A 17753-nucleotide genomic window follows, 5' to 3' on the forward strand; every position below is an offset into this window, starting at 1 on the left:
CTTACTTTATGCGCTTAAAAAATGTTCTTCTGGATGGAAAGGGGTTTCCTGAGATGTTAAAGGGTCCCATGGTGTAAAACAGGTAAACCATGAGATCCAGCTGTGAGGCATTTTCTCAACTAGTGATCTATGGGGGAGGGCCCAGCCCAAGGGGGGTAGTGCCATCCCTGTGCCGGTGGTCCTGGGTTCTTTAAAACAGGCTGAACAGCTATGGGAAGAAGCCAATAAGTAGCTGCCCACCATGGCCTCTGCATCAGCTCCTGCCCCCAGGATCCTGCCTTGTTTGAGTTCCTGTTCTGACTCCCTTCAGTGATGAACAGCAAAGTGGAAGTGTGAGCTGAATAAACCCTTTCCTCTCCCATTTGCTTTTTTGTCCTGGTGTTTTGTTACAGCAATAGAAACCCTAAGACAACCACTCTCTGATGCAGATAACCTTCCTTGAAAGAAATTGGCTTCATCTTTCCCTGGTAGCTTTTCCACTCTCCGGCCCTCCGTGGTCTTCCAATGTGTTCATCACATCCATACAGTCTCATGACAGAGTTCAAGTTCTGCTTTCATTTTTCCAGGGTCCTTTTAGCCCCCAGCACAGACTATACTAGGCAGACACTGTCATTTACTGAAATCCTTTTTCCTCTTCTTCCAGAACCCACAACCCCCTATATGTATTGACCTCTCATTTAGAGATGACCATATAACTAAAGTGATCCCATGCCAGCCTCTGAGACAACCAGTACCTCCTCCACCTGCTCCTCCCCTTCCTCCGGATGGACCCCTAAGTTACAACCCAGTCTCATTCCCACAAAGAACAAGACCCTAAGAAATGGTAGAGCCACAAAAATGGAAGGAGCCTTGTAGGGGTGAGCCCACAATACTGTCTGAGCCCAAAAGTAAGGGACAGGTAAGCAGCTTGTGTGTGAGTTTTATCCAGTTAATAAATATATTAGTTTCTCCATTGCATTGACTCCCTCGACAAAGCCTGGTTCCATAATCTCTCAGGAAGGAAGAATTTATACACCCCAACCTGGAATACCTACCTGTACTACTGTAATCCAGTTAGAACCACTATAGTTAGAATCCATTTGTTTCAATGCATCGATTTTGTTGGTGGTGGTGGTGGTGGTGGTGGTGGTGGTGATGGTGTGTGTGTGTGTGTGTGAGAGAGAGAGAGAGAGAGAGAGAGAGAGAGAGAGAGAGAGACAGAGAGAGAGAGAGAGAGAGAGAGAGAGAGAGAGAGAGAGAGAGAGAGAGAGAGAGAGCTTTCAGACTATCGACCTGGGGTCTAACCCCATCTGAGACTATTCAATAAAGGACTTGAAGCCAGCAGAAGGTAATGAATTTGTCTAACCGCACACGTGATGGCTAAGATTGGGCCTGCAGTTCCTGCTACCCCTGTCAATTCCTTTTCCCTTATGTTAGTTAATCTGCCTTCTCTGGTCCTGCATGTGTGGGCTTTGGCTGGACCCAAGAGGCCATGAGCTTTCTATTTCAGCAAGAGGGAGGGGCAGAGGGATGAGAGGGGATACATTTTCTTGGCCTGCATTAGTGAGCCATTAGCTACCCACAGCGATCAAATTATCTGGAATGAACACTCAACTCTACATCACATACATTTAAAGGACAGATTCGCTCAAACCTCTTCCTAGCATTCATTACCTCCATTTAGTGTAGGCAAATATGAACGGTCTGTATCAGGGGACTACAGTGTCACTAGGTCCTTGACAGTTTTCAATCACACTCTGCATTAAGGGCTCATAATGATAAGTTTGAATGTGGAGGAGTGTCACGTTGATGGTTACAGATGACACATATTAAGAAAATAAAGTGCAACAAAAGCATTGACCTTGAAAATGATAATGACATAAGTACAATTTATCATTTAGTGAGTTTCGCTTGTTACTTTATAAGAAACCATACACACACACACACACACACACTTATTAAATTGTCATAGTCAACTTTGTCATGCCTACAACCAGCTCCCAAAATCTTGGTGGCTCCTGCAACAAATTTTAATTTTTGTTCACGTTGTATGTACTTCCTTAGGCCTTTTCACTCCGGGATCTGGGCTTCGGGAGCAGTGCCAGGCAATATGTCTTTCTAGTAGTGGAAAGGAAGTCAAAGACATAGAAACTCACCATGTCTTCAGTTTCTGTTTGGATAGGTCTGCATCACATAGCTGGTAATGAACAAGGGTGTGTGATTCCCCACTCAGGAAAAAACAACTACTGGAGACAATAGGAAAATGCCAGCCCTGCAAGATAAATACTAATCCTACTCCTCTCCTCGGGAATAATTTGGCTAAATTCCTTGTAGAGACCAGAAATATCCCTTCTACTTGGGGCGACAAGAGAAGGCTTTAGAGAAATCTGAGCTTGGTTTTGAAGGTTAGGTACAGCGTTAATGGGGGAGAAAGAGCAAAAGGAACACCAGAGCAGAGGTGGGAGAGATTTTTAGTTAAGCAGCCTCAGTCACAGAGTTGGTGATCGATAAAAGTGGAGTGGACAGGTGTTCCGATCAAGAGAAAGGGCTGAATGCGAGGCCAAGGAGTTTCAGTGTACCTGTCTGGAAGCTGGTAGACATCTTTGGGCAAGAGACTGCCATGAGATCAGGGAGACCACTGAAGTCCTAGATGTCCACAGCTGAAGCAGGTTGGTGATCGTTGGAAGAACAGCAAGGTCAGACCTGGAAACTCAGAACCTGAGGCTTAAGAAATTAGCCCTCCTTCCATCATCTTCCCAGAGCTCCCAAAATAATACAGTAATTAAGCCCGTATTTTTTTTAAAAATGTTGTCACCAGAAAACCCAGTCCAAAGCTTTGCACATTAGTTCAGATTTATGAGTGTTTTGCCTGTAAGTATATCTGTATGTATGTATACATGTACATGTACCAAGGGCATGCCGAGTGCCCTTAGAATCTGGAAGAGGGTGTTGAATCCCCCAGATCTGTAATTACAGACAGTTGTGAGCTGCCATGTGGGTGCTGGGAATCCTGGTCCTCTGCAAGCACAGCAAAATTCACTATGTAGCCCCAGGATGATCTTGAACTGCCTGCCCCAGCCTTCCTGAATGCTGGGATTTGAGATGTAAGCCAACACACTGAGTTCGTACAACATTGGAGCTCTTTAAACAACAGCTGGGATAGTGGTGCACATCTTTAATACCAGCATTCCGGAGGCAGAAGCAGGCTGGTGAATCTCTGTGAAGCCCTGGACCAGCCAGGGCTACATAGAGAACCTGCCTAGTAAAAGTCATGCAAACTAAAGCTTCCAGACAAGATCCCACCCCTCTGGGAAGAGGTGCAGGCCCCTCTTCCTTGCATTTAAACAGGCTCCAGCTCTGAGCTTTGGGGAGGTGAGAAACCTAAACTACAACCACAGCCCACGCCTGAATGGCTAGAATGAGAACTAATGGCTAATTTCCTCACGGAAGCCTGACATCCAGCAGGTGGCCATCCCCAGCAAGCACCTTAAAAACTCAGCTCTCCAGCTGTACAAAGGTGTCTCAAAGAGCGAGATTAAAAATAGCTCTGTGAAAATGCCTAGCAGTGTGGTAAACTTCATTAAAACGTACCTATTTTAAGATTTTTCTTCCCCAGGGTCACGGTTAGATACCTAAGGGATTTGAACGTTCCTTGATTAATTTTTTTCACGAAAACTCCAAAGTGTATTGTGATCAGTTAGTCTGTTTCAAGAGGATTTGTCAAGGAAATGATTCACTTTGGCCATTAACAACAACAAACCAAAAAAAAAAAAAAAAAGTGGAAAGAAAGCAAACAGCGGCCCCTGGGAAACTGGTCTCTCTCCGGAGGACCCCGTTTTGGGAGACGCCTGCAGGAGACCTCGGGGTCCAGCGTGTTTCTCCTGGCGAGCCAACGAGGGTGAACTGAAAAGCGGACAAGGACACGCATACCGCTTCGCCTCGACCCGCGGGGACAGAGGGAGGAGACCCCTGCACTAGACAAAGGCTGACGCCCCGGCAGGCCGGGGTGCGCGTGCGCCGCGGAGCACGCGCGTGCGCGCGGCGGTCAGTGCGGCGGCCCGAGGCGTGGCGGGACCCGGGTAAGACAGCGAGGAGAGGAGCGAGCCGGGCGGCGCGGGGAGGGGAGGGCCGTGGGGTGCTCGCGCGCGCCCCCTAGTGGACGAAGGGGCGAGGTCCCCGCGCAGGCCTCACTGCCCGCCCCTCCCCTCGAGAGGTTCGCGCTCCCGTGGCTCGCGCCTGCGCCGCCCGCCGGCCTCGGGAACGCGCTCTCTCGGCGGCGCGCGCTCCCAGTCTCCACCACCCACCAGCTCCGGCTCCAGCAGCAGCGCCGCCGCCGCCGCCGCCCACCTTCTGCCGCCGCCGGCGCCGCCACAACCACCTTCTCTGCTGTCCTCTTCTGTCCTCGCCTGCTGTCGATCATCAGGTAAGTGCCGCAGCTACGAAATTCGGTCCCCATCTGGCCCTGTGCGCCATCCTCCTGTCGCCCCTCGCCCCAGAAATGGATTTAGGGCGCTGGGCATCTGTCAGGCGCAACGGCGGGGAGCCTCTCTGCGCCCTCCGCGCTGGGGAGCTGGGAAGGAAACGCGTGCAAGAGATGCACGCACGCGGGTGAATGCGTGTGTCTGTCTGTGTGTGCTGGGGTCTGCACCATCCGTTCCACGCAAACGGGGGGGGCGTCTGTGCCATCAGGGTGGGGCGCGGATGGCGGTGACCCAGGGGAGGGGGTTGCTCTGAGCTCTGGATCTCAGCCTTTTGCCGCAATGGGCGTGGGTCTGTGTGTGTGTGTCTATGTGTGTGTGAGTCCAACGATGACCCCCGAAACTGAACCCGAAATCAGATTTCTCTGCCCCCGATTGCCATCAGTCCCAAGGAAGGTGTGGATTGGGTTCTAGAAAAGATGACTGCCTGCATGCCTCTCCCTGACAGTGATTCTGACCGGGCCTTCACTGGCCCTGATTTTAGGTGGTGTCCCGCCCCCTCCCCTTTTCCTCCTTCAGGATCCAGCAGGGGACGTTTGGGGGCTGGGAGGAATCAGGAGGATGGGGAGGGGTCCAGGCGCTGTCACTTTAGCCGCCCTTCCCCCTGCGCGCGTTTGGTACAGTGACAGGGGCAGCGCCGTGCCCGACAGAAGGCAGTGCGCGAATTCCAGTGTGGAAGCTCGAAGAGGCAGGGATCACCTGGCCTCGCGGTGTCAGCGAGCTTGCGAGCCGCGGTTCCCCGCTCGAGGGCTCGCACGGTCACAGCCAAGCACAGACCTGTGCGAGGGCTGCAGGTGCATTTCAGGGCGGATTCCTTTCTCTGCGTTCGGCTCCCGGCTCCCGGCATGTGCGCTCCCTGCCGGAGGCACGGGCTGGCGCGCAGGGCTCGGCCCTCACTGCGGCAGTGGGTGTGGACCTGGGTGGGCGAGGAGGGGGAGAGTAGGATGTGTCTCCTCCCGCTGCTACCCCTCCCCTGGTTTTTTCCCCCTCTGAACGCGAGGTGCCATCTTTTCGCGGCGAGTCACGTCTCTATCATGGCATGCCAAGTGCTGTGGCCGGGCTTTGAAGGACCCTCCTGGGACTCGCGTTTAGGAGCAATGGGTGATGAACGTGGACGTTCAGTTTCTGTGCCGTGCGCACACGGTCTTTCTCCTGGGGTCTTCTAAGAGAGCTCGCTGCTTTGTTCGTCGAGGTTGTGTGATTTAGAATATGCGCTCCTAGCCTTTTTTTTTTTTTTTTTGTGGCTTTCATTCGACGAGGATTTTTACCTACGCTCAATCCTATCCTTTTTTTTTTTTTCAACCACCCGTTTTAGGCCCTTTGTTGGATCTACTGACTTGCTGGGGTCTAGCGCAGCCTCCATGGCATGCATGGAACGGACATGACCCCGAGCAGCCTTCTCCCCCAGTTCGGCCCAGAGCCAGGGATCGTTAGCTGAACCACACGGGTGGGATTCTAGGTAGACTCTCTGTGTGTAGGTGTCCTCAGAGGAACCACACCCCTCCCCTCCCAGGGCGTCCGGGGAACAACACCCCACCATGTTTCACTGCTAGGGGAGCAAGCTCACCCTTAGGAATGGAGAGATTCGGCAAGCCCGGCTTCCCCACCACCTCCTTTGAGCCCTCTTGCCTCTCCCGGTGGGAGAGTGAGGAGAGGGCATGAGATCCCCTGGGATGCTGCGGCCACACCCATCCCTCCCAACCAACGGAGAAGGGGGCGGGTTAGAGGTTGCCATGGGAACCACAACAGCCAGAGGAGGAACCTCTGGGCGTTACCCCACCCCTTACCCAGCGGAGAGTCAGAATCCTGGGGTAGTCTGACCGTGCCAGCTTGTCCTACTGGAAGAGGTGGGAAAGAAGCCCCTCATCCCTGACACGGGCATCATTGTCGTTGGTACTGGCAACTATAGCTATCCAGATCGGTGCTTCTGGGGTATTTTTACTATAGGCAAACTGAGTGGCATTATTTTGTTAATATTATTTAAATGAGGGGCTCTCACTTAAAAGTCCACCTTTACAACCTCCCTGGAAACCGTAGAGGGATGGAAAGCGAACAGGTCCCAGCTTCCCCCGTCCTGCAGTAAGCCCTAGTCTTTGAGGTTTTCTAGTTAATTCTACCATTGAATACTGGTGCGGGCGTGCAGTTTTGAGACCGACCGAGCACCTTGAGAACTGAATCGCCCACGTAGGCTGCCCAGCTTGATCTGGGGGTGGAACGCCCCCTCCCGGCCAGACCGAGGCCTGAGGCTGTTGCGTCGTGGCTGGGCCCGCCCGACAGAGATGCAGAGCAGCTGAAGGACGGATTCAAATATGACCCATCCCTTGCCAGGCTCTTGGGGTGGCGCGGAAAAGGGAAGCCTGGAAGGGAGGGTGTCTATTGCGACCAGTTGGGCAGAGGAGTCACAGCCCTTAGGTGGGAGATGGCGGGGGAGAACATTTCACCCAGTGAAGAAACAAAGCACAGACCATGCGTTTTGGAACTCGCTCCATTTTGCTCTGTGTTGGCAGTCGGGTGAGGTACTGTGGTCGCCAGAAGCCTGAATTGTTAATGAAAGATCATCAGGCGTTACTGCTTGGCCTTCTGTGGAGATAGAGAGGCTTGGTTCCTGGCTCGGCCTCTGCTTTAACAAACCAGCTTCACTTCAGAGCTAGAGTTTGTGCTGAAGCCGGGACTATAGAGCACTGAGCCAACCTGGGCTCATCCGAAAGGGTTCAAGTACCGAACAAGAAGATTTCAACCCCCAGCTTCAGCAGGTGGGTGTCTCGGAGGCCCTATTCATCCTCTGATGCTCAGGAACTTGTAATTCCAAGTCTTTTTTCGGGCTGGTTAGCATTGGATTGATGGATGATGGAGTCTGGAACAGACTAACAATTCCCTCCGGGACTTTTTTGGCTCAGCCGGGCTCTTGAAGACTACCCAATTTTTGCAAGATCCCTTCAACTGTGGGTCTCACAGCAGTAAAGGAAGTATGGACCTTCATAGGTTAATTCTGTGGTTACAATTCTGAGATGCCATCTTGTGTTTGATGCTGCTGCTTGTGTCCACCGAGTAAGAATTGCTTACCCACTTGCCATTTGCAACACGTCTCTAAATAAATGGTTATCCAGCTAAATGTGCCCATCCCTCCCCCAGCTGCCAGGCTGGCTACAATGCCTGCTGGTTTTTCTGCACTGTTTGCCTCGTTGGCAGATGTGTATAGATTACAGCAGTAACCTGGCTTGGCTTTGGGGTTCATCTTTGAATGATCTGAGTGCTTAGCTTGGCTATAGGGGATTTTTTGTTTTGTTTTGTTTTTGTTGTTTTTTATCAGTGACAGTCCATGGTGTGTCTCTCTGGCCCTGCTCAGTCCCTGTCTACACACTTGCATGGTGGTGCAAGGGTGTGGTTTTTAAGTGGCTTCTAGTGTCAGGCTCTATTCCCTAGAGAGGAACAAAGGAAGCTGATAGAATTGCAAGAAGAAAACTTAGTAATGGTTTGATTGAAGTAAAGTCAGGCTTGATCCCATTGGGAAAATAAGCCCTGGTGCTGAGCAAGCTCTTTGACCCACTGGTCCTTGGAGGGCTAGACAGGGCTCTGGTGCCCTTTATGTATACTGACTTTTCCTTCTCCCTTTGTAACATCAGCACATCCAGTTCATTTGTTTAAAATTTTCAGGAATTGTGTTTTGTTCCATCTCCCCTCAGCATGTTGTATACGGCTTTTGTAACTCCCTGGCTATGTGTGTGAATATGCCTTCGTCTCCCAACTGAATATATAAACCGTCTCTTCTATTTATTTAGTTAAGCTCTTCCTTGATTCCCCTCTTGAAAAGGAATCACTTCAAAAGAGACTGTAAAAGAAACACCCTTACAGACCTAGTGCAGAGCGAGGCATGTAGTAGGTATTTGGCCCATAGTCTTTTAACAAATAAGTGGATAAAATGGAAAGATGGAGGTCAAGAGGGCATCAAAGAGAAAGTGGAGTGGGCTGCATATTCAAGGCCACAGCTTCGGAAAGCTTGGGAACAAATCCCATCTATTTTGTCTGTGTGTCCCATGGGTGGCCAGACAGCTGCCTGTGCTCTGCTTCAGGTCCCGTAGCTTCCACAGGTGGCTCACCTGCCCCTTGTTGGTGAAAAGGGGAAGAAGAATGGAGAGGGGGATATCACACTGCACCAGCCCACCAGTGGAGTGGCCATGGCCCTGTTGCAGGTGACTGGGGTGCAGATGGGGAACCTCACTCTCTCTGCTCCCTCCACTGTCCTCACCCTGTTTTCATCAGCGCTGCAGAGATCCTCGTTTCTCTCCACCCTCAGAAAACCCATCTGGCTATTTCACACACAGGAGTTAGGGGCACCTGGCCAGGTAAGATGGAGAGAAGTCCCTAGTTGATCAATGAATCTTTTCCTGGAAAATCGTGGTCCTCAGATGGTGGCTGAGATGTCTGGAAAGTAGTGGGGGTTTGCTGCTACTGGCATCTTGTGGGTAGAAGCCAGAGATGTTGCTAAACATTACAGGACATTCCCCAAATGTCACTGGCACTGGCCTGGGGAAGCCCTTTTGTAGAAAGTGTTTCTCTGGCACTTTTATCTCAATTGTACCTATTGCACATCTTCTAGGAGTGCTGCTGGAGGTGACCTCAGATAGGCCTCACAGCTACCTCACTTGCAGAATGCTAACTGTTACCATCCCAGACAGAGAAGCTGCAGTCCAGAGAGATCTCATAACCAACTAAGGATGCACAGCACGTGACACACAGCTAAGCCCTGTGAGGCTTAATAGACCTTTGCGGGCTAGCCTGGGAACCTAGTCAGGCTTTCCAACCACCCAGTCTGATTGGATCACGGGCTAGAATAAGTTACAGAGGGATGAATTTAAGAGTTCAACGTCTGATTTTGATGTCTGGAGCAAAGTGTTTTGTTACACCTTGGTGCTCTGTTTATCAGACCGAGGGAATCTTCTTCAGAGGCCTTAACCCCCACCTGATTGAAGGATTCTGTATTCATCTGTTATGTGATGGACTCAGAGACAACTGTTAATTAAGAGTGGGGGGTGAAGGGCTGGGAAAATGGCTCAGCAGCTATGAAAATGCTTGTCCCCAGCATGAGGACCTTCCTGAGTTCACATCCCAGCACTTACATAAAAGCTGAGTGCTGTGGTACGCATCTACAACCCCAGTGCTGGGCAAGGGTGGAAACGGTTGGGTCCCTGACGCTCACTATCCAGAAAGCTTAGCCAAATTCATGACCTCCAGGTTCACTGAGAGATTCTGTCTCTACAAATAAGGTGGAGAGTGATGCAGGAAGACACCCAATATGAACATATGTACAAATATGTCTACACCACACACACACACTCACACACACACACACACACACACACACACACACTCAAAGCATCATACACAAAGATTGGAAGATCAGTCAGATTCAGCTGTGGCTAGGGTAAAGTTTTGGGGAATGTCAGATCCCTGTCTTAGATTCTGTCCCTCCCAGAGGTTGAACACTGACACCCATAGCTGGGGCCCAGCTCTGAAACCATTGGTATATGTAGAGTTGTGGGCACAAGACGCCCTCGTTGCAAGCATCCCAGGTCTTCCTGGAGGCCGTGCTGGCTGCCTGGCCAGACTCTGAGGTATGTTTACTTATGTGTGCCATGGTGCTACTGACGCTGCTTGGGCCACAGGCTCACTGCTGTTGTCTGTGCCAGGGAAGGACATACATGATCACACTTGCTCCCCTACTGTCACCTTGCCACAGGGGTGGCTGGCCAAGAATTCCTTCCCTGCCTCCAGCTGATAACCTTCTGCTCTTGGGGCTCCCATGAAGCGTGGGAGGCAGTGTTGAGTCCCCCCCCCCAGATAGCTGTGGCATTCTGGATCATTCTGTAAAGTGTGTGCATAGAATGGACTTCTGCAAAATAAAAGCTCAAGTGACTTCCAGGCAGTTATCCTAACCTTTTCTCTTTGTCCACAGTCAAGTAGGCTCTTGCTGAGCCCAAACAGCTACTCAGTAGAAAACCCCAGGAAATGTATCTTGTACCTCAGCTACTCAAGGAAGTGTTGTAAGTGCCTGGAGAGCAGGTGTCCAGCACAGAGCAATGTCCTGAAGTAGAAATCATTTGGTTTAGAGTCCTTGAATGTCAGTCCCAGCTTCCCCCACAATCCAACATAAGGTGGTGCTTAGCTTCTTGGGAAGGTGTTTTTTTTTAGTATATTCATATGTGACCCAGGGTATCATAATTCTTGTCTAGAAGGTTGCCAGAGAGTTTAAATTAGGTGATGTGGTGCTTACCATGGTTTGGCATGTGACTGCTCAGTAAATGGCATCCTTGATAGGAGCCTCTGGATGGACCCTTGTGATAAAATAAGGAGTTGTCTTGAGCCACTAGTGTTGGGATATGCTGTAATGGATAAATTATACCAAGTAGGACACAAGCCCAGGTCCTCTGGAACTAGGCATTGTTGTTTGGGCGGAAGTGGATCTCCAAGATCACACACACCCATGTTTAAATGTACACACAGGACACTTGCCACAGCAAGCACAGGGACTTATCTGTGCTGCTTCTAGCTGCTTCCTTCCTGAAACCTGCTCCATGCCAGGAATAAACTGCAAACCCCCACACCAGCCTTCCCCGTCATGCTCACTGGCCCTCCCCTCTCTCCCTCCCTCCCTCATAGGAATGGTGACCTGGCTCAGTGTGTCAGGCCCAAAGGTCTTCTGGTTTACTCATTGAATAAAGCAACTGCTGATGACTGAGAACATAATGGTGGTAGTGGAAGGCTGTGCCTGGGGGTGGGGGAGAGGAGGAGTTCCGAATGGAGTGATTCCCATCCTGCAGAAGTCAGGTGAGTGGCCTTCATGGCCAAGAGGCAGAGGCAAATGTTAAGTAAATCACACTCCTGGGAAATGGAGCCTAGGGATTCCAAACACACAATAAACAGAATCCTCTGTGATTCAATATAGCAAGCTAAAGAAGCCTTCTCTGCTGTAGAATCAAGACTAGGGTCAGAATACATCAGCTTTGAGTCGTTTTTTTAGGAATTGCTTTTAATTTTATTATTTGTTAAGTTGTGTGTGTGTTTGTGTATGTGTGTCACGTATGTAAGGGTGCCCTCAGAAGACAAAAGAGCATCAGGCCCGATATCCTGGAGCTGGGGTTACAAGTAGTTATGAGTCACAGGTGTGAGTGCTGGGAACTGAACCTGAGTCTTCTATAAGAGCAGTGCATGCTCTTAACCACACATCCATCTCTCCAGCTCCTTGAACAGACAGATAGATAGATAGATAGATAGATAGATAGATAGATAGATGATGGATGAATAGATAGATGTCACATGTATTTATTTACTTAATATGTGTGCATGCATGCATGACATGGTTCACATGTAGAGTTCATAGAATGATTTTTTTAGAGTCAGTTCTCTCCTTCCAACATCTGCATCCTGGGACTCAAACTCAGATATCAAGCTTGGGAACAAGCACTCTACCTGTTCATCCATCTCACCAGACCTTGCTTATACCTTTTGGGGAAGGCAATTATTATTTGTGTGTGCGTGTGTGTGCAAGCTTGTGTGATATATGTGTATATGTGCTATGGACATGTGTACATGAAAGTAGTGGCTAGAAGACAACATCAGGTACCTTCCTACATTACTTTCTGAAACCTTATTTATTTGTTTACTTATTTAAATTTTTATTTTATGTTTATGGGTGTCTGGTCCACCTGTAAGTGTGTGCACCGTGTATGTGCCTGGTGCTCACAGAGGCCAGAGAGGGTGTTGGATCCTATGGGACTGGAGTTACAGATGTTTGTGGGCTGTGGTGTTGCCACTGAAAATCAAACCTAGGTCCTCTGGAAGAACAGTTAGTGCTCTGAACACTGAACCATCTCTCTATCTTTGAGGCAATTGGCTAGACTGGCTGGCTTGTGAGTTGGGGATCTCCTGTCTTCATCTCTGCCTGGGCTTGCATGCTGGTGTTACAGATGAGCATCAGTAGTGCTGAGAATCTAAAATAAGTGTTCCTAGGTCTTAGTGGAAGGTGGTTTGGAAGGTAAAATGCTTGCCGCACTGAGTTCAGATCCCCAGCACCCACATACAAGCCAGGCGATACATTTGATCTTGGTATCTTCCTCACTGGGACACCAAGAACATCAGAAAATCTCTGGGTCTCTAACTGTCTGTCATATGGTCTTCAGGCAGCATAAGATAAGCAAGGAGCACTGGGAAGACCCAATGTGTGGAACCACAGAAGTGTGCCTTCTCCAGGACAGCTTGTCCCTTTGAATGCATCAAATTATGTGTAAACAAAATTGAAGGGGAGCTAAAAACAAAATAAAATATAAAGGAAGCAAAACTAACAAAGCCCCCCAAAACTGTTCTCTGTGAAATCTAGTCCTGCCATTGACTGACATGTAACTTCAGGAGGTGTGTGTGTGTGTGTGTGTGCGCGCACACGCGTGTTTTCACACAAGCTTACTTTTCTGTTGTGAGTGTTTGGAATCCAGAGGCTGAGGGTGGGTGACTCCATTTATGGCCCTATGCCTTATTTTTAATTGTATTTTATATGTATGAGTGTTTGTCTGCATGTATGTCTGCACCATATGTATGACAGCTGCCTGTGGAGGTCAGAAGAGGGCATCAGATGCCCTGGAATTGGAGTTACAGGTAGTTTTGAGCTACCATGGGTGCTAGGTCCCATGAAAGAGCAGGCAGTACTCTTAATTGCCAAGCTACCTCTCCAGCCCCTCCACACCTTACTTGGGCTCTTCATTTCCAGCAGACTGACTAGCCACCTGTCACCCCTGCCCCACTGCCCGTCCATATTGGTGTTAGTGACATATGGGTTTTATGTGGGTGCTAGGGATCGGAACTTGGGTCTCCATGCTTGTGTGGCAGGCACTGAGCCTCAGGAACACTTATTTCTCCTAATTATTCATCTTGCCTTATCCTTCCTTGGTGCCCCCCCAAAAAGAGGTTTGCAGGTGAGCTAATAATCTGAGACTAGTCCTAAGAGGGGGCTTTGACTAAAGACCGTCTTTGATTACACACACCCATAAATGTGAATGTGTACTATTATATGTCTGAAGTTTTTATATTGAGTTTGCTGGAAACCTGGTCACTTTTTAACTTTGATATTGGCAGTGAGTCAGAATTTAAGTAAATTTATGTTAATAGTCAGAGGAAAAGTTGGCTATGTGAATTAAACAGTGTAACCACCGGATGCCTCTGGGGCATAGTGGAAACCACAGCGTAGGAACAGGTCTCTTTCGAGGCTGCCCGTTGCCTAGAAGACTAGGACAGTATTTGGAGGCACCATTATCAATCTATTCCTTGCCTAGTCTTTTTCCAGAAGAACACGGGAAATACTGCATGACCTCAGTCTGCTCTGGGCACAATGCTTCTGGCCCTATGCAACCAGCTCAGAAACAGGAGAGAGAGAGAGGGAGGGAGGGAGGGAGGGAGGGAGGGAGGGAGGGAGGGAGGGAGGGAGGGAGGGAGGGAGGGAGGGAGGGAGGGAGGGAGGGAGGGAGGAGAAGAAGCAGAAGCAGAAGAAGAAGGAGAAGAAGAAATTAAAAAAGAAAAGGAGGAAATCCCTAAATCCTATTAATGGAAAGATCTTCACACACTCCCCCAGACCTTCATAAGTCTGTTGAATATTCTCCAATAAGCCTGGGGAATGATATGCCTCCCTGGTGGCTCCGTGTTGGGGTGAGTTCCTCCTCCAGGCTTCTGAGTCCCTCGCTCAGCTGCACCTGGGAAAAGGCTAGTCGTGGCAGCACTGCTCCCTGCAGAGTGCTAATAAGGCCTGAGTACACTGGAAATGCTTGTCTTTTGGAATCATAAAGCATTAAAAGCAATCACATGCTAGCCTTTAATGGCTGGTGGAGAGTTGCAGAAAAAAATTCTTTGATAAGCAGGATTCCTGCTGTAAGTTGACAGTCAGGACCAAGACTTAAAATAAGACTTAAAATTTTGATCCTTCATTTGTCAATGGCAAGACTGAATTAGAGAAGCTTGATCACCCCCCACTGCTGCATCCTGAATTTCATTACGTTTCCCCACTGCCACTGGACAATAAGAGATTTCTTTTTGGCAAAGATGGACACTTCCTGAACCTCTATGCTTGGTCTGTGAAGTGGGAGTGATTCTGTCTCCCCTTGAAGTGGAGTGGGTGGTAAGGCCTCAGCCTCCATTTTCGCTGGCTAGTCACAGAACTGGAGTGAAACAATCCGTCGGAGTTCCTTTGGGCATCTGAGAAGTCAGTACACAGGAAGGAGTTGTCTCCCAGGAGCCGCTGCAGATGCCTGATCCGAGGTCCCTCATGGGCTGAGTGTAGCCTGATGCCTGAAATGGTACAGCTGCTGGCACCCTGTTCCTGTTTCCAGCCAGCCGGGGGCAGCTGGTCCCCCATGGTGAACACCAAGTCAGCACAGGATGTACCCAGAAGGTTGCATGGGCAGCCAAAGTCCAGTCTGTACTAGCCGTGTCTGTCCCCACTTTGGAGAGAAGGAGACCCAAAGTCAGGGTGCAGAGCACTGGGCGTGGTAACCTCAAGTGATTTCTAGCCCATGCCAATGCTGACTTCTCCAGAAAGGGGCTGGGACTTCCTCTTGGGCTTGAATTGTGACCTTTGAATGGAATTTCCTGGGAGCATTCCCATTTTTTTAAATGGAATTTTCAGTTTCTTCCTAATTGATGCAGACTTGACACAGAACCTCATATTCTAAATATTCCCAGGGTGGATTCTCCCTGTCAGTCAATGTTAGCACGTGACAGGAATCGACTTAAGCAAGAGTAAATCAGAGCCGGACATTGACTTTGATAGCATGATTCTCTTGTGGCTCATTGACTGAATGAGCTTTAATTGAGCTGCAGCTGAAGTTCATTGGCTTAGCAAGTTTTCTTCTTGCCCTCCTTCTTGCCTTCCCTGGGAATTGAACTCGGGGCCTCATGCATACTGTTCTATCACGGAGCCGTAACTGCAGCCTGAATGGAAGGTTTCTGAAGTGTGGGGTTATCTGTAGGACCAGTGTGTAGCCCCTGACAGGGCCATTGGTTTTACCTCAAGGCTTCAGTGTCTCCTGACCCCACATCACTGCTCCTTAGGAAGCCCAAGACCCATTACCATCTGAGCCTTCCCACCCGGGCTGTTGAAACCTGCCACCTCCCAGTCCCCTGTGTGGCAAACTACAGCCTTAAACTGTCCTCCCTCCCCATCCCGGGATTGACCTGTCAGTTTCCTGCAGACATCATCCACCCAGCTTTGTCTCTCTAGTTCTGCTTTCACTGACTCCAAATGAGTTTAGTCCTTACCCTGGCATCATTATAGAAATAATGCTTCCTAGAGAGAGTTCTAAGATTTATGTCTAACCCATTTTGTGTTCCATTGCCAAACTCTCCCCAGAACAACTTGTTGTCAGCCATGCCCATGTCCACACATAAATCCCTAGTCATGTTGTCTGTCACCTGCTAAGCCAAGCCTGCCCTCATGCCTGCCACCCAGACTCTGAACCTCCTTCACTGCCGCCAGCTGCCAAATCTTCATACATGGTAACCGCTTGCTGCTCCCACCCATCATGCACTGTGCCCTCCTCACGTGTGTTGACCACACAGTTTCTGTCCACTGTGACGTTGTCCCCACCTGTGAACATTAGATCCAGGAGCCCCACACACCTCCTCTCCCCGCCCACCTCCACTCCCCGCCCACCTCCACTCCCCGCCCACCTCCTCTCCCCGCCCACCTCCTCTCCCCGCCCACCTCCTCTCCCCGCCCACCTCCACCTCAGGAGCTAATGTCTAGCTGTTATCCTTTTGTCCTGCTTTGTGTACAATGCCCATCTCCGCCCCAGGTTGTCTGCCCTCTGATAGCAGAGACTGCATCGCCTGACTCTCCAGCTCCCTTAGTGCATACGCAGTCAGCCAACCAGCACTCAGAGCCCAGCGTGTTCTGGTTTTGTTTTAAGACAGGGTCTCACTCTGGAGCCTAGGCTAGAACAGGCATCCAGGAGGCTGCATGCTCATAAGCTATGCAGGCTGGTGTTGGGTGAGCCTGACCTGTTTCAATAAAGCAAGCCTCTCCCTGCTGATCCATGGCCCCACTGGTCTGAGCACCTAAAAATAAAAATCACATTTTCTGTGAGATACTTTATTGCTATCTGTTCTACTTCAGAACAGCCAATCAGCCAGTCTCCCCCGTGATCCAGATCCCATCTGGCTGTATGAAGATGAACGGGACACAGCAATTATTGGTTGCATTTATTTTACTAAAAACCATGCCTCAGTCCTCATTCCCCCATGAAGCTGGGGGCATTCTTTACCGAAGAACAAAGCAATTTGGGGGCTTAGGAAAAAGCCAGGTGGTGCCTTAAACCCAGGTCTGCCCTCCCCCCACCCCCACCCCCATCAAGCCCTTGGGGCAGCTTCTATCAGGCTCACACTCTCTGCCAGCCCACAAGGACTCACAGGACCTGTCTTCAGTGCTAAGGACCTGGGAAGCATGCCCCGTGAATGGGTCACTTGTAACCCGAGCCTGAAGAAATTATTTTAACCTGAAAACAAGCCTCTAAAGCAAGCTGCTGCTTCATGGAGACCATGACGGCAGAACCAGATTTAGCAGCATGGACAGATCCACACTTACCACTCTCTTGAAATCTTCCAGCTCACAGAATGCAGGAAGAGGAGTGTGAGGGGAGCAGTGTGGAAATAAACTCTGGGAAGAGTGAGGCAGGGTCTCCAGAGAGTTAGTTAAAGAGGACAGTTTCCCTGACCCAGACAGACAGAAACAGAAACTCCTGATGCTGCAGGGGAGGAGAGTCAGAGTGGGTGGTGGGGTGGTGGGACAGAGGGAGACCCTGTGGTGTGCATCTTTCTGCCTGTTGATCCCTGACTCTGCACTCACAAACTCCGGAGCCTCGCACTCTGGGACCCAGAAGAGGGGAGTGACAGGAACAGAGGAAGGTGGTCACAGGCAAGGCTGGGGTTCTGTCACCTGGACTGTCGTGGCTCAGGGTGCTCTGTGGCATTGAGGTCCATCTCCCACAGCTCATCCCTCTGACTGGGACAGCATTTCTCTTCCTTTCTGCCTCCCACATTCTTACCAGCATCTTAATAAATCTACCAACTGCAAAGAGAAGATACCATATGTGACATGAGATCTCACCCAGTTTCTGCTCGCCCTCCCTCCCTCCCCTCCTCTCCCCTCCCCCCCATCTCGGTCATTTCAGTCTATAAAAGGTATCCAGGGAGAGAACTGAGACGGTCTACAGACAGTCCTAAGGTACCGTAACTCCCTGGAAAGCACATCCTCACTTAGTG

At 50.0% G+C, this 17753-nt stretch overlaps 1 protein-coding gene across 19 annotated transcripts in view; it reads left to right on the forward strand.

The window, feature by feature from the left end:
• Positions 1 to 4256: 4256 nt before the first annotated feature.
• Positions 4257 to 17753, forward strand: part of Mapt (microtubule associated protein tau) — a 96577-nt gene continuing 83080 nt past the window's right edge. For all 19 annotated transcript variants that reach the window (XM_040749865.1, XM_040749869.1, XM_040749867.1 and 16 more), the window contains exon 1: positions 4257 to 4402. The gene's annotated coding sequence lies outside the window, so the exon portion shown is untranslated. The remainder of the gene's footprint in view (positions 4403 to 17753) is intronic.

Source organism: Mesocricetus auratus, unplaced genomic scaffold, assembly GCF_017639785.1.
Source record: "Mesocricetus auratus isolate SY011 unplaced genomic scaffold, BCM_Maur_2.0 Super-Scaffold_100007, whole genome shotgun sequence".
Taxonomy (NCBI): Eukaryota; Metazoa; Chordata; class Mammalia; order Rodentia; family Cricetidae; genus Mesocricetus; species Mesocricetus auratus.